The sequence below is a fragment of the Sciurus carolinensis genome, chromosome 5 (genome assembly GCF_902686445.1).
Source record: "Sciurus carolinensis chromosome 5, mSciCar1.2, whole genome shotgun sequence".
NCBI lineage: Eukaryota > Metazoa > Chordata > Mammalia > Rodentia > Sciuridae > Sciurus > Sciurus carolinensis.
This window is the reverse complement of record NC_062217.1, coordinates 26,527,256-26,542,844: the sequence shown is the minus strand read 5'-3', so window position 1 is coordinate 26,542,844 and position 15,589 is coordinate 26,527,256.

The window sequence follows — 15,589 nt, the reverse complement described above, 5'->3', positions numbered from 1 at the left end:
AAATGAGTTCAAGTCCCCATAAACCCACTGTAAATTGAAAATATTATAAGTCAAATTTGCATGTCATGCACCTAACCTACCAAACATCCTGACTCCGCAGCACAGCACACTGTGGAGTGTGGGTTGTCTTCCCTCGTGATCGTTGGCTGTTCCCTTCTGCCCAGCATCATGAGAAGACCAGACTGCACATCACTAGCCCAGGAAAAGATCGAAATCCAAAATTCAAGGCATAGTTCCCACTGAATACATATTGCTTTCGCACCATTGTAAAGTCAAAAAATTGTAAGTCTGTCTACCCTGAACAACTTTGGTTCTCTTTCTTCTCTATCATAACTGCAGACGTGCTTGTGGTGTGTGTCCTAGGTTCTCTATGAATGCAAGTCAGACATTCAGGTCCCCTGGGAGAGGGGACCTAGTGAACACTCTCTGCAGGGGTCTCATGCCCACCCAGTCACCCAGGTGCAAGGAGTTCTCCATTCTGGGCCACGCCATCCACTCCATTCACACTCACTCTATTTACTAAGCAATGCATTCTGGTGCAGCTTTGTTGCCATGGACAACAGTGACTGTCCCGCTATTATCGAGAACACTGCTATATTATTGCTCTCACAATAGAGAGAAAGGAGACATGTTCTAATGAAGAGTGGGTATGAAAGGGCTCAGTGGCTTCAGGACATACTAAATTGCAAATTGAATGCCAACTGCACAAGAAAGAAGCACATTTACACCAGCATGGCAAATGGCCTACGCCAGCCAGTTGACCACATCTTCAGCCCCCTGTTCCCTTGTCCAGGAACATCCTGGTATATTGCTACTGCAGAGATTTGGAAGCAGTCTTAATAGTGCCAGGAGCCCAGCCAGATGTCTGGATCCTTCCCAGTCAGTCTCAGGTGACATGGACGTCCTCTTATGTGTGATGTCCATACTGATGGTCAGAGATTGCCATTGCCCCAGCTGACCAATCCCAGACGCCCAGCCGGGCAGAGGGAGAGTCGCTTCCTTGAGGAGTTCTGACCATAGCCTTAGAACTCCCAGGTAAAGGAGAGACCTGGGTGTCAGGGTGTCAGGCAGACTGGAGCTGTCCTGAGACAGTGAAGTACTGATAGGAGACAAGACTGCACTCAGGAAGTTAAACTAGTAACAATCCCAGAGCATGGATGACCCCTGCCTTTCGGTCAGGACACAGGGCAGAGCAATATGGCTGTGGGGGAACTAGGGAACCAACCCAGGACAAGGAGCCAAACCCAGGAGAGAGAGTGAAGTCAAGATAAGGAGAGAACGTGACGTGCCTGCCACACCCCAGCTATCTGTCCTTCATTTTACATAGTTTATAAATGGAGGGAAAAGGGAACCTTTTCCTCTGGACCAGACTCAGGCAGGCCTAATGTGTGCCTCTTGGAGAAGGCAAAGAAAGCAGGGACTAAGGACATGGGGACAGATGGAACCTGTCTCAACTCACAACTGCTATCAAAGCCTGCCTAAAAGAAGGATGCTAAAGAGCAAAGGAGCTAGCCAGCCATCTGCTGATGGGTAAGGGATGGAGGGGGCCCAGATGCGTGAAAACACAGCTGTGGCCTTAGCACTGTCACGGAGCCCTCCCAGAGACCACAGAGCCTGCAGAGTTGGCACGGAGACTGTTCTAACTGTGCTGTGGTGACAAGGAGTAATTTCATGTCAAGAGCACTCCAAGGAACAGTAAGGCAGGGCTGTGGTGCAGAGGAGGATCCAGCTAACCAGGGGAAACGTAGAGGCAGCCGGCTGAGGGGATGGCCCTACCTGCTTTGGGGAGAACACTGTGGGGCTCGCAGGCCCTAGGGTGGAAATTCTTGTGGAAACCAGTAGTTGCTGACTGAAATGATCACAAAGAAGCTCCTCTTCAATGAATTAGCACCAGTAATACATTTCCAAACCTAAACCGCCCTTAATAAATGTGCTAATGAACTTGAAGTAGAGCCCGGGCTAAATATTCAACCTTTGGCTATGAACAAATGTCAAATAAGAAAGTGTTGCAAATGCATGGACTCTGTGTTCTCCTAGGAGACTGTTTTAAGTCACATTATTTAATAGTCATATGTTACCTTTCTATTAGAAATTTGGAAGTTTATCTCAACTTAAACAAAATAAAACTAGACCTTACTTCATTTAAAATAAGAACACCCAAAAGCTGGTTAACCCTTTAAAAACTGGGCATTTAAAGAGGAAGTTCTAATTTTCTGGTATAGGGATTCATAAAGTTTGATTTCAGCCCTAAGAAGCGGGGCATCAATTCGGAATGAGCACTTGGGGAGTCATACTTCTTATCTGGGACTTAATCCTTTAACTCTGTCTCTTCTCCAAACACCCCCATTTAAAAAAAATGCCAACCTTTTCTCAGAATGGTGTTTATCTTCTGGGCTATCTATTAATTGTCAGTCTATTTAGCCAGTCTACTTTGCCTGGGGTTGACAGATCCGTTTAATATCCTCCTATAAGGTGAGACTGACTTATCTTTACAGAAAATGTTACCAGGAGCATGCTCACAGGATCATTACCTTGATTTATTATTTCCTCGGTGGCAAATATACAATAATAGTTTTCTTTAAATCATATCTGGCTTTTCCCCGCCCATGTATTTTCAGTGCCTTTTTTGTTTCTGTTTCTTAGTGTGTAGATTTGGGGACCAGGAAGCCTCAGGACTCAGTCAGGTCTTGCCCACAAGTCCAAATGCCACTGAAGGGCAAAATCATTTCCTTGGCAACGGGGCTGGTATCAGGGCTGGTATCAGGAGGACACCAAGCAGTGATGGTGACCATGACCTTTAGAGGGGGAGGGGGAAGCTGGCTTCAGTGTTCCTCCTGGCTCCAGGGTCCCTGTGACTTTGGGGAGGACTTCCAGAGTGGCCTGCAGCAGGCATCCAGGAACATGCAGGTACAAGGTCTCAGCTGGGCACAGTCCAAGAGCCCAGATGGAGAGAGGTTCATTGGGGGAGGTGGTGAGACCTGGATTCTAAAAAGGAGATAAGGTCAGGGTGGGCCTGGGTGATGTACCACGTGCAGCCCAAAAACCACTCCCGGGGGACACCACGTCCTTAAACTTCATCCCCAATCCAAAGGCCCAGGAGAAGTCACTTTAACATCGGTTTGCTCTTTGTCTCTGGAGTTGGGTATGAATCACTGTTCTCCCTTTGCCTTCCATTTTTAAAATAAATGTATGAGTAATACTCTTAATATTTTCCATTTTAAGAGAAACTCAGAAAGTTAAGACAGACTGTAGAGCCATTGTGTGGTTTTTACCAGATTTTTCTTTCTTTAAAAATGGAGATATAATACAATCTCTCTCTTCTCTCTCTCTCTCTCTCACAGACACACACACACAGATAAGCACTTCCACTCTCAAGCCTTAATCGCATCGCCTGGGAGAACACGGAAAACCTCTCATTGGTATCTCTGAGCGTGATCCCTCAGTACTTGTTATTTGGAGGAAAAGAAAAGAAAAGAAAAAAAAAAAAAAAAACAGTGGAAGTTTTAGCTTTTCCTAAACTGCTGAAGGACCCAATCATACTTAATTAGCTGCCTTGGAAGTTGTAAGGGACTCAGGAGATATGAACTCTGAAGCAGCAAGACGGAACTTCCTTGTGGAGGAATAAATCAGGCTCCCAGGCTCTGTGTGTGTGTGTGTGTGTGTGTGTGTGTGTGTGTGAGAGAGAGAGAGAGAGAGACAGAGAGACAGAGAGACAGAGACAGAGAGAGACAGAGAGACAGAGAGACAGAGGGAATGGCCCTTCATTCTTAGGATGCTAATTATCAATGGCCAGAACTGACAGAGTGGCGTCATTCATCATTCGTCCTGCATCTGCTCCTGTTTCAGGAGGGGTGACAACACCAGGCCCTGGTGTTCCCTTGGTTTCTTTCTGTGGGGACGAGGAGGGGGCGGGAAGCGGGGGCCGCGCTCCCTCCGTATGTAAATCTGAGCCCTGCCTGTTCTCAGGGCTGCCAGTTTGAGGAGCATGTGGGTTGTGATCCTTTTGTTCCTTTGGAAGGAAAAAAAAATGTGCTCAGGGTAAAAATAGTGTTTTAAAGGCTTTAAAAAATAATCATGCCACATCAGAGTTGATGACAAAGGAGGTTGTTTCCCTTGGTGGCACCTGGAGAGCCCCAGCCGGAGTCGGCAGGCTGGAGTTCCCTCTGCACCCCCCAGGCATCTCCCCCTGCCCTGGATTTCCCTCAGCGACATGTCTGGGGAGTGAGCCCAAGGTTCTTACTTCTCCTGTCACTTGCTTTACAATTTAAAGAGTGTTCATTTGCTCGGGAAATTTCACTGGCGGCAGGAGACGGTGCCAGGGCTTATTGCCGGAGGCTCAGCCTGCATTGCATCTGTACCTATTTCTCAAAATGTCCCTCACAGCCTCTTTGTGTCACTCTCTGAAGACTCTGCTCCCTTGCTTCTCTCCCCTTTGGTCCCTTATATTTACCTCATTGTCACCTAAAAGTTCCACACCTTCTCATTAAAGATCCACGCTCACTCCCTGTTTGCAGATTTTATATATATATATATATATATTTTTTTTTCTTTTCAGCAGCACTGGTCTTCTTTACTTGAACACAGAAATTGTTTAAAGAATTTTAACTCCATCCAGAAAAACAGACTTAAGGGCACTTGTTCTGGAAGCTACTTCTCTTCTCCATGATGTTGGGAAATTCCTGCAGGGCTGTACCCTTTCTGCCATTGACCCCGCAGCACGTTCTCTTTTATGGCATTTTCTGTCCTCTAAGCGGGCAGTGACTATGTCTTAGGTAAGCTAAAGAAAATACAACCAATCAGATAAAAATTAAAAGCTCCTGGTGCTGGGGAGGGAGCTCCCTTCTGCCACTACCCTCTCAGAATGGGGCATGCTCCTGTGCAGCCCAGGTGCTCAGTCAGGGGTTGCTCATTACTTTGACCTTGAGGGAAGAGGCTGGAAAGCGGGAGGGAAGGCATACGTGAAATCCAGTGACACAGCTGCAGAGGGTCCTTCTTGTGGGTAAAACCAATAGAGACTTACCACACAGTTCGCATCTTCAGACCCTTTTAATTTTATAGACCAGGAAAATGAGACTCAGACATGCTGTTACTTGCCCATAACAAGAGATGTGGAGCTCAGATATCTGAGTTCTTTGCTCATGGCTCTTTTTACCAGGCCACGGTATCTTCACAATAGTGTGCTTAGATGAAATCATTTGACCACGTAATTATTTTTTTGTACTTTTTCCAAGAGTTGGCTAAAGAGGACTGATTGGCCTTCTTTTCCAAGAAATGCACATAACACACACACACACACACACAATTTATACACACTTGCACACGTGTATATGCATACATACTATACAGACATATAATTCAGATACACACATACTATGTGGTATATATGTACATACATACATACACATGTGTGTGCATATGAGAGTATATATGGGTGTGTGTGTGTGTGTGTGTGTGTGTGTGTATGAAATGACTTTGAAAAGAAATCAGTGTTAGGCCATGACATTAGGGCTTGACGTTAGCCTAGAGATCATGTGCTCCATTTCCTCTAAGTTACCCAGAAGGAGACCAAGTGAGTGATTAAGCCCACCAAATACGTTTGTGACAGTATGACTTGTTGTCCCCAACTTCAACTGTCTCCTGAAAATGATCCTTAAAATTCAAAGTAGTTTCCCTTTTTTGTTGTTGTATAATTTGGGCATTTTAGATGAGAACTGTTTTCTTAATTTCCTTTGCAAATAGCTCTGCTTTTGGATTGAAGCCTATGATTCCACAGACAATTATCAAGTGCTTACTATATGCCAGGCACTGACTTGATAAGATCCTGGTATGGGAACTGATCTACTCACAGCTGAGCATGGAGCTTTGCGTTCAAACTATGTGTGATTCTCAGATCTGCTTGTAGATTAGCTCCTTGTCCTGGTGTCTTAGTCTGTTTTTGGTTGCTATAACAGAATACCACAGACTGGGTAATTTACAAATAAAAGAAATTTATTTCTTATAGATCTGGAGGCTGGGAAGTCCAGTATCAATGTGCTGGCACCTGATCAGAACTTTCTGCTGCATCTTATATCCTAACATGGCAAAGGCATCACATGATGAGACACAGCAAGTATGCTTGCTCAGGTCCCTTTCTTTGCTAATGAAGCCACTAATCCTAACATGGGGCCCCACCCTTATGACTCCATCTAACTCTCCCTCCCAAATGCCATGAATATATGAATTTGAGGATTAAGTTTCCAACACATGAACTTTTGGGGGACACCTTGAGACTATAGTACCTAGGGTTCTCTTTTAGGCAATGTTCAGCCTGCTAAGGTGTATGACTGCTGACCAGAATCAGAGGCAGCCAGTCATCTTAGTTTCTGGGCTTAGGTGTCATATCTATGGCTTTCAGGACTGGGAATTGGGAAAGCTTGCCTGGGATTAGCATAAGAAGCAAGTAAGGCTACACCTGGCCTTCAGGTAATTGAAGGGCATTGGGAAGAAGAAGCACTCAACTTCTACTTGGGTTGTATATTTGGAAGGTTGATTCTTGGGGCACACAGTTGGAATTACTGGAGAGAGGTGACTTCTGCCCTTGCTATGGGCTATGTGTCTCCTCTCCCAGTTCAGAAGTTGAAGTCCTAACCTCCAGTGCGTCGTTGTGACCATATTTGAAGATAGGGCCTTTAAAGAGGAAATTAAGTTTAAATGAGATCATCAGGGTATGCCCTAATCCAATATTACCCTTGTAATAAAATGAGATGAGGACACAGATAGGTATCGAGGGTAGGACCTCACAGGGAGAAGATGACTAACAGGAACACCAGGGGAGGGGCCTCAGGAGAAACCAATGCTACCTGATCTTGAACTTCTAGCCTCCAGAACTGTGAGGAAATGAATGTCTGTATTTAACCACAGTCTGTGGTCCTTTGTTATGGCAGCCTAGAAGGTTGATGTGGCCTCTATTAATCAGGGTTCTCCAGAGAAACAGAGTCCATAGGATACGTGCAGATACACAAGAAGAGATTTATTATGGGAACTGGCTAATGCAATTATGGAGGCTAAGACATCTGCAATCCATTCTCTGCAAGTTAGTGGTTTCATTGGTCTGAATCTGGAGGCTGTGTAGCCTATCCAGTCTGAAGTTGAAGGCCTGAAACCTGGGGTAGGAGTGCTTAGCATAGAGCCTGGAGTTTGGATACCTAAGACCCGGGAGCTCAGATGTCCAAAGGCGGGAGAAGGTGGATGTTCCAACTCCAGGAAAGGAATTTTCCTTTCTCCACATTTGTGCTATTGTGTGTCATCCATGGGCTGAATGAGGACATCTCACGTTGGTGAGGCTGGATCCTTTTTCCTCAGTCTACCAATTCCAGTGCTGATCTCTCCTGGAAACATCCTTATAGACACACCTAGAAGTAATAACTTGTGCTGGGCGTGGTGGCCATGCTGGCCATGTCACAACCCTTTCAACATGGAACCTGAGGCAAGAGAATCATAAGTTCAAGGCCAGCCTGGGCAACTTATCGAGACCCTCAACAACTTAGCAAGACTCTGTCTCAAAATAGAAAGGACTGGGAATCAGCTCAGTGTTAGAGCTCCCTGGGTTCAATCCCTAGTATACAAAACAAACAAAGAACAAAACACCACCATGTAGTCCTTCCAAGTCACCTTTGGGCAGCCCAAGTTGCTGCATGGTGGAAGTCAGTGCTCTGAGCTCTCCATCCACCCTGTCTCTGAGTCACTTGGCGGGGAGAGAGGGGACAAGTGAATGTTGCTTGCACACTTGAACTCCTTGGATATGAAAGAAAAGCCAAGGACCTGGAGCTTCTGAGTCTTGGCAGAAAGGGTTGGAATCACTTAGGGAATAGCTGGTAAGGGTGTGCCAGAGGCAGAAACATTAGGTGTGGGGTCCAGAACCCTGGACCAGGAACAAAAGCAGCCGGAAGGAGAGACCACCATGGGCAGCTAAAGACCTATACAGTTTCCACCTAAGTCCTTTATTGTCTCCAAGGAAATGGGACCTGCTTGGTCCCACAACTGTCTTAGACGTGGTCCTCATATATCCACAAAGAACTGTGGCTGGGAATCCTCGCCCTGTCAGCTTTATCTGATTCAGATACGGTGCCAGCCCTCTGTTCTCCTCAAGCTCATTGCGTGATCTCCTGTCATGGCCACCTTAGAGTGTGGGGTACTTTACAAAGGCCGTGCTAACACACCAACTTGTCTTCCATCAGAAAAGCCCATTGGTAAGATCAGTTGTCCTGTGTAAAGGTGAATCTCAACAATTCCTTGTGTTTGTTTGGTGCCCTAGGGTACGTGCCAGTTAACACCACCATCTCGCTCCCTCCTCAGGTCCCCTGGAGAAGCAGACTGGTGTCACAGCAAGACCCCAGAGCTTTCGGAATCAGATCTTCTGTCTTTAAATCCCAACTCTGACAGTTACTCTGTTTCACTTTGGGTAGGTAATTAACGAGTCAAAATTTCCTCTGGAAAATGGAGCTAATAACACCTTCCTGATTAGGACAGAGGAGGCTTAGGGGCACATACAAAGTTTTGGGGTGAATCAGAACAAGAAATCTTTCCCTCCAGACATTTTATTTCCATGTATCAAAGAATTATTGTAACAAGTTTCAGCACTGCAGCTGACTGTGGTGTGACAGGTGTCCCTCAGACAGCCTCTTCATGTGGTTTCAGGGAGGCCCTTTGTGAGGTGCCCAGTACCCGTGGGCTCTCTGCTGTCAGCAGGTGGAGCAGCCTTTATTCTGTCTGTCGCCTGAGGGAACCTGGCATGACAGGTGGGGCAGGACTGAACCCAAAGTTTGCTGACTTCTCCTCCAGCTCCCTTTCTTCATTCTTAAGCCTGCCTTCAGAAAAGATTTCTTTCAATAGAACACCCAGCTATGCATTTTGCCTGAAACAAAAAAAGTCCATATATTTCAACTTTCCACGGGAATTATTCAGCTTTCTCAGAGCTGAAATGTTGCAGTCAGAGAGCAAGTATTGTGATTCCCCAAAACACCGGAGTTCTCAGCTGATGAACCAGCCCAAAGTGGGGGTTCCAAACTGCCAGATCCCATCCACTCTATTTGTGGTCTTGATGGAACGATCCAACCTCTGGTGATTCAGTTCTTTATACGTAAATTGGGAGAATAACACTCTTATTTCTGAGATATTATCAGAAGGAATTTATGAGCTTCTCAAAGAACATTTTGAGAGAGCCAGAGGTAAGCCGTGCCAAAGAAACTCAGCACGTTAGTCTTGCTGTTGCTATCAGATCATCACCATTGTTCATGTAAAAACATTTTGAAGGTCTCTTTCGAGGAATCTCATCTAGTAGGAATAATTAAATGGGCCCAGGAAGAAGATATAAAGTACACGTAGTGCTTCATTCATTCAGCTAGTCAACAATTTTTAATTGAGGTTCTACTATGTGCAGGATTGCTCTGGTTAACAAGGAACACATTTTTTTCTCTAGGAGTCTGCAGACTAGAGGCTGTATGACTTGGGACCCAGAAAAAGCAGCTGGGAGAGTCTCAGTACTACTCAGGGTTGAGGGAGTGGGTAACAGGGAAGAATGAAACCCTTTTATCTTACTCTAATTGCTGCCCATGGACTAAGTTGCAGCAGTATCTGTTTTATCTGTACGACACTGAGTCACTCTGTAGTATAGTCACGTGTTGTACATATACAAATGTTTCAATCAATGACTGACCGCTATACTTTGGTGGTCCCATAAGATTTGAATGGAGCTGAAAAAATTCCTATGGCCTAAGGGTCCCATTTTCCTGTGTAAAACAGCATGGTGTGTTGGCAGCGGCAGCCTCATGCATCTCGTGTTCACTGAGTCTCACAGAGAGGTCACATGGCAGGACCAACGTAGTCCATCTTCTTTTGTGCAAGCACCCTCCATCAAGCTTGCACAATGATGAGCTCACCTAATAACGCATTTCCCCACCATTAAGCAATGCATGACTGTGGGCTTGGTGACCCACCCACTCCTTATTCCCTGTCCATGGGATGGGTTGGGGAGGGCTGACCTCACTCCTGGGTCCGGTCAAGCTCCTCATCTGCCTGCTCACATAGACTGGTGTGGGGATAGGGTTGCCAGATAAAATACAGGATGCTGATTTAGGCCCAATTTAAATTTGGAATTTAACTAGTGTCTTATATATCCCGAATATTGCATGAGACACACTTGGCACTAAGAATTATTTATTCTTTATGTGAAATTCAATTTAACAGGATATCCTGAGTTTTGATTTGCTAACTTGCTAAATCTGCTCTTTGGCGGGATCAGTGAGTGGTCCCTGAGGCACTCTTTCCCCAGGAGGATTGGGGCAGCTTCTGTTACCCACGGCTGGGAGGCCTTCCTGAGAAATGAGTTGGCATGAAGAGTTGAGTTGAGAGATGGAAAAAAATGTCCCTGTAATGTCTTCAGAGCCTCCAGACCCAGCTGTCCTGAGAAACTGAAGCCTGTCCACTTAGGTGAGTTAAAATCATTCCTCTGTTACTTGTAATGGAAAAAACCTTGTCCAGAACATCCTGCGTGTGTTCCCAACTCTGTACTGCAGCTCCAATTTCCTCAATTTTAAGAGAATTTCTTTCTATCAAAAGCTTTTTCCATTCCTCAAAGAAGTCTGCTCAATTCCAATCTTCTCCAGGAATCCTTCGCAGGCATTCCAAAAAGCCTGCCCACAGCCATAAAGAAAATAAAATTATGTCATTTGCAGGAAAATGGCTGGAACTTGAGAACATTGTGTTAAGCAAAAGAAGCCAAACTCAGAAGGTCAAGGGTCGTGTTTTCTCACAAATGTGGAAGCTAGAAAGGAAAAAGGAAAAGAAATGTGGGGTGGGGGGATTCTCTCAAAAACTCAGAGGGAGATCAGTAGAGAAGGGGAAACAGACCAGGGGAGGGAGAGGGGAAGGAAAGGGGAACAATGGAGAATGATATTGGCCAAAATATATTGCTATATCATATGTGTGTATGGATATGTAACAACAAACTCCACTGTATGTACAACTATAATGCACCAATAAAAAATGCGGGGGGCTGGGGAGATAGCTCAGCTGGTAGAGTGCTTGCCTCACAAGCCCAAGGCCCTGAGTTTGATCCCCAATACTGCAAAAAAAAAAAAAAAATGTGGGGAAAGAACATAAAATAAAACTCCAAAAGCAAAGCAAAACAAAATAAAAAACTTGCCCACAGTGTTTCCAGGATCATGCACAGGTTATTTCTGTGTTCTGGAATGTAATATGTCTGGTCCAGAAACTTGGCTTATTTTAAAGCCCTGGATGCTCTCTGGGTTTCAGTTTTCTCCAAGTTACATGAAGCTCCAATAACACTCCAAAGCAGATTTATTTAACAGACTCTGAGCAAAAGCAAGAGACAGTCACTAGGAGTCAGCATGGTCTCTCTTGAAGTGGAGGGACACTTTGTAAAGACCGCTTACATGGGGTTAGGAGCCCAGGTTTCGAGTGGACACGGGGTCACTGATCACATGCCTAGTCTGGAAGTGTAACTATGCCTGTGAGCATTTGGATGAGGACTACTGATGTGTCGGCTCTGCATCCATGAATTCAACCACCCTCAGATTTTAAAACAAATTTCTGCACTGCACATATACATACTTGTTTCTTATCATTATTCCCTAGACCATACGGCATAACAACTATTTGCATAGCATTTACATTGTACTGGTATTATAAGTAATCCTGAGATATTGAAACTTTGTGGCACCATTTTATACAAGTGTCTTGAGCATCCCTGAACCTTGGTATGCACAGGGGTCCTGGAGCCAATCTCCTGTGGCCACCAAAAGATGACTGTACTCTCACAGTACTCTGGACACCCTTTTCCTCCTCTTTGAAATACCGAGGTGACAACAGCCTCTAACATGTGCTCCCAACTCCGCAGCTCAGTGACGCAATGTCATGCTGAGATCTGGAGGTTGGCATGGACAAAGCAGATCTGGATTTCAGGGTTTGTTTTTGTTTTCATGTTTGTTTTAAGTACTTGGACCTAATACTTCCCTTCCTGGGCCATGTAAATGCTCTACCCCTCTGCCATAACCTGAACCCTGGAGGCAGATATTTTTACAAGATTCTTTTTGGGAAGAATTTAGGTATTATTGAGGAGAAATGAAAAATAGAGAAAGAGAAAGAGCAAGTCAATCTAAATGACAGGAGACTGGTGCAACTTGACTCCAAGAATTCACAGGCACATTCTTAGAGGTGAGGGATGGTCTGTCATGGGGCTTGTTCTGTTACCCTAAGCTTTATCAACAATTTAGGTAATTGGAAGCATTCTTACCAACACTCAGGTGACATAGAACTGAGAGAAATGGGCAATACATTGGAAGACAGAAACCAGATTGAACCCATTAAAGACATTCTGAATCAATGGTTTAAAGCAGTGGGCAGTTTGGTTTCTGACAATCTGAATGTGAGTCATCAGTTGTCCAAAGAGCAGACACAGTGCTAGTGTGAATGATCAGCTCTTCAGGACCCAGTTCAAGAGGCACAAGAGCCTCCTGTGCTCTGCTCTGGACACACCCTTTTATTATGAATATTATCATTAGGGATCATCCCGTGAAGATCAGGGTATGACGGGAGAGGTATGGGAATCACCTGTTCATTTGCTCGTTTACCTATGCAAGCTTTTATTCCTTCGGCAAATGGACTCAGCAAAGCCCTGATTGGTAATAACCTCAATCCCTTTTGAAATAAGATAGGGCATAAGTAAATAAAATAAAAGGAAATCATTAAAATACATCAGGAGATAAGCTCAAGCTGTGGTACGCAGAGTGTGTTAATCAACTTTGCATTACTCTACAAAATACCTGAGACAAACTTGAAAAGAGGAGAAGGTATATTTGGCTCCTTGTTTTGAAGTCATACAGTTGGCTGGCCCATTGCTCCTGGGCTTGTGGGGGGCAGCACACATAGGGGGTGTGGAGTGGAGGAAGCTGCTGACCTCAAGGTGCTGGGAATCAAAAGAAGAGAGACAGTAGGAGGCCCGAGTCCAAATATCCCCTTCAAGGGACCCCCCCACCTGGAGACCTACTTCCTCCCACTAGACCTCAGCTCCTGGGGGGTTCCACCACCTCCTCATAGCACCATGGACTGGGGACCAGATCTCCAGCACAGGAGCCTTTGGGGGACAGTCAACATCCAAACTCTAGCACGGAGGAAAGCCAGATTTCTTGCCTTCAAGAATCTCAGCCTGGAGAAGGGAGAGTCCAGAGAGCCAGAAGAGAGGAGAGAGTTGGGAACAAGGGCACAAAGAGAGAGGAAGACCCAGGGCGGGTGGTAACCGAGTGGCCACGGGGGCTTCAGTCTGACCTCTGCATGTGGAGGCAGGAGCTCAGTTTCCTCACTCAGAACACACTGACAGCTCTACTTTTATCTGTCGATCCAATTATTCCTTTTCATCTCCAGCCCACCTCTGGGAGGCAACCATCTTAATGGGCTTGATACGCATCCTTCCATTTGGACTGGCTGTTGAAGAGCCTGTGTGTGCTGGCTCTGTGTGCATTTTGACACAAACGGTCTTATGCTAGGATCTGAGTCTTTCTTGCTTTTCTTCCCCATTCGAGTCTATGTTTTAAGAACCAACCAGGTGTGTGAGTGTACAACCTCGTTATTCACAAACTCTGTATCTGTGACTTGACCTACTGGATAAAATTTCTTAGTAGCCCCCAAATCAATACTTGTGGCCCTTTTCATAGTTGCTTGCAGATACACACAGAGCAGTGAAAAATATGAGTGACCTCTACAGTTGTCTGGTTAGATCTTTTAGTCATAGCAGCAAAAAAGCTGACTAAGACATCACGGTTCCTACATGGGTCTCTTCTCCCCACAGTGGACACCTAGAGTGCCTCCAATCTCAGTTCCCGTCAACTGAGAACTCAAACATCTCCATCCTCAGAGGCCGGCTTGAGAATTTCTCCAGTGGCATTCCCAGGAATGAGATTTCTCCATCCTGGGGTGAATGCATTTGACAAAGTACCACAGTATTGCTCTAAAGAAAGGCTGTCCATCTATACTCCCACCAGCATCACACAAGAGCTCTATTTTCCCTACAGCCTTTCTGTCACCTGAAATCTCCCAAATTTCTAATTTTTACCACATCTGCCAGGTAGTATTTTAGTCAGTTTTTTTACTGCTGTGACTAAAAGACCTGACAAGAACAATTAGTGGAGGAACAGTTTATTCAAGGGCTCACAGTTTCAGAAGTCTCAGTCCATAGACAACTGTCTCCATTCCTGTGGGCTTGAAATGAGACTGAACATCATGGTGGAAGAGTATGGTGGAGGGAAGCAACTTACATGATGATCTGGAAGCAGAGAGAGAGACTCCACTTGCCAGATACAAAATATATTCCTCAAAGGCATGCCCCCAATGACCTACCTCCTCCAGCCACACCCTACCCACCTTCAGGTACCATTCAGTTAATCAGGGGACTGATTTGCTGATTGAGTTAAAACTCTCATAACTCAATCATTTTTCCTTGAAAAACTTCTCGCATTGTCTCACCATGAGCTTTTGGGGAACACCTAATGTCTTAACCATAACAGGTAGTAACTCATTATTTGTGTTAGTTAGCTTTCCAACTGCTATGACAAAAATACCTGAAAAAATCAACTTAAAAGGAGGAAAGGTTTATTTTGGCTTGCAGTTTCAGAAGTTTCACTCTGGTCACTTGGTCCCATTGCTTTGGGTCTGTTGTGGCACAGTGCACCAAGGCAAGAGCATCTGGTAGAGGATCACTGCTTGCGATATGGCAACCAGGAAGTCAAAGAGGAAGGGGCCACTGCCTGCTTCAAGGACATGTCCTCAATGACCTAACTTCCTTCCTGAGGTTCTACTTCCTCCTGGTAGGGCAGCAGGCCGGTAACCAAGCTTTAATACATGGGTGTTTGGGAGATTTGAGATCTAAACTATAACATAATTCATTATCGTTCTTATTTTATATCTCTAATTAAACGAGCCTGAGCATTCTTCATTTGTTGATTATTCTGGGTTCTTATTTCATGAACTGCCTACTCATAGTCTTTGCCCATTTATCTATTAGGGTCCTGTGTTGCTTTTTAAAATTGATTTGCAAAAGTTGCTTGTATAATTTAGACATTTTAACCATGTCAGGTTTTGACATTTTAAATATATTCTTTTAAGGTGTCATTTGCCTTTTAATTACAAGTTCCTGATTTCTTCATGAAATGGAAATTCTTAATCGTGATATAATCAAGGAACATGCCCTTGACTCTGGGTCACAAAGGATGGATAATTTCTGAAAGAAGAAGGGGTAGACGCTTCGGAGTGAGCTTCCACATAAGAGGCCATTTCATTGAAAGGGGTAAAGGCAATGGAAATTTTTTTGACGGGAGAAGATAAAATATAGATAGCAGAAAAGGTAATTTAGAAGGGTTGTGTGTCAGAGAGGCCTTAGACTTCATCTATTCTCAAGTAGCAAGGCCAGCCGTACGTGCCAGGGAGCTCCCTATTCTTCCAGATGGCTACTTATCTGCTCAAAGAGTGTCAGGAAGGCGACACGGAACTGGAGTCTTGAAGGACCCTGAAGTTGCTGTCAATCCTGGGAGCTTGGAGT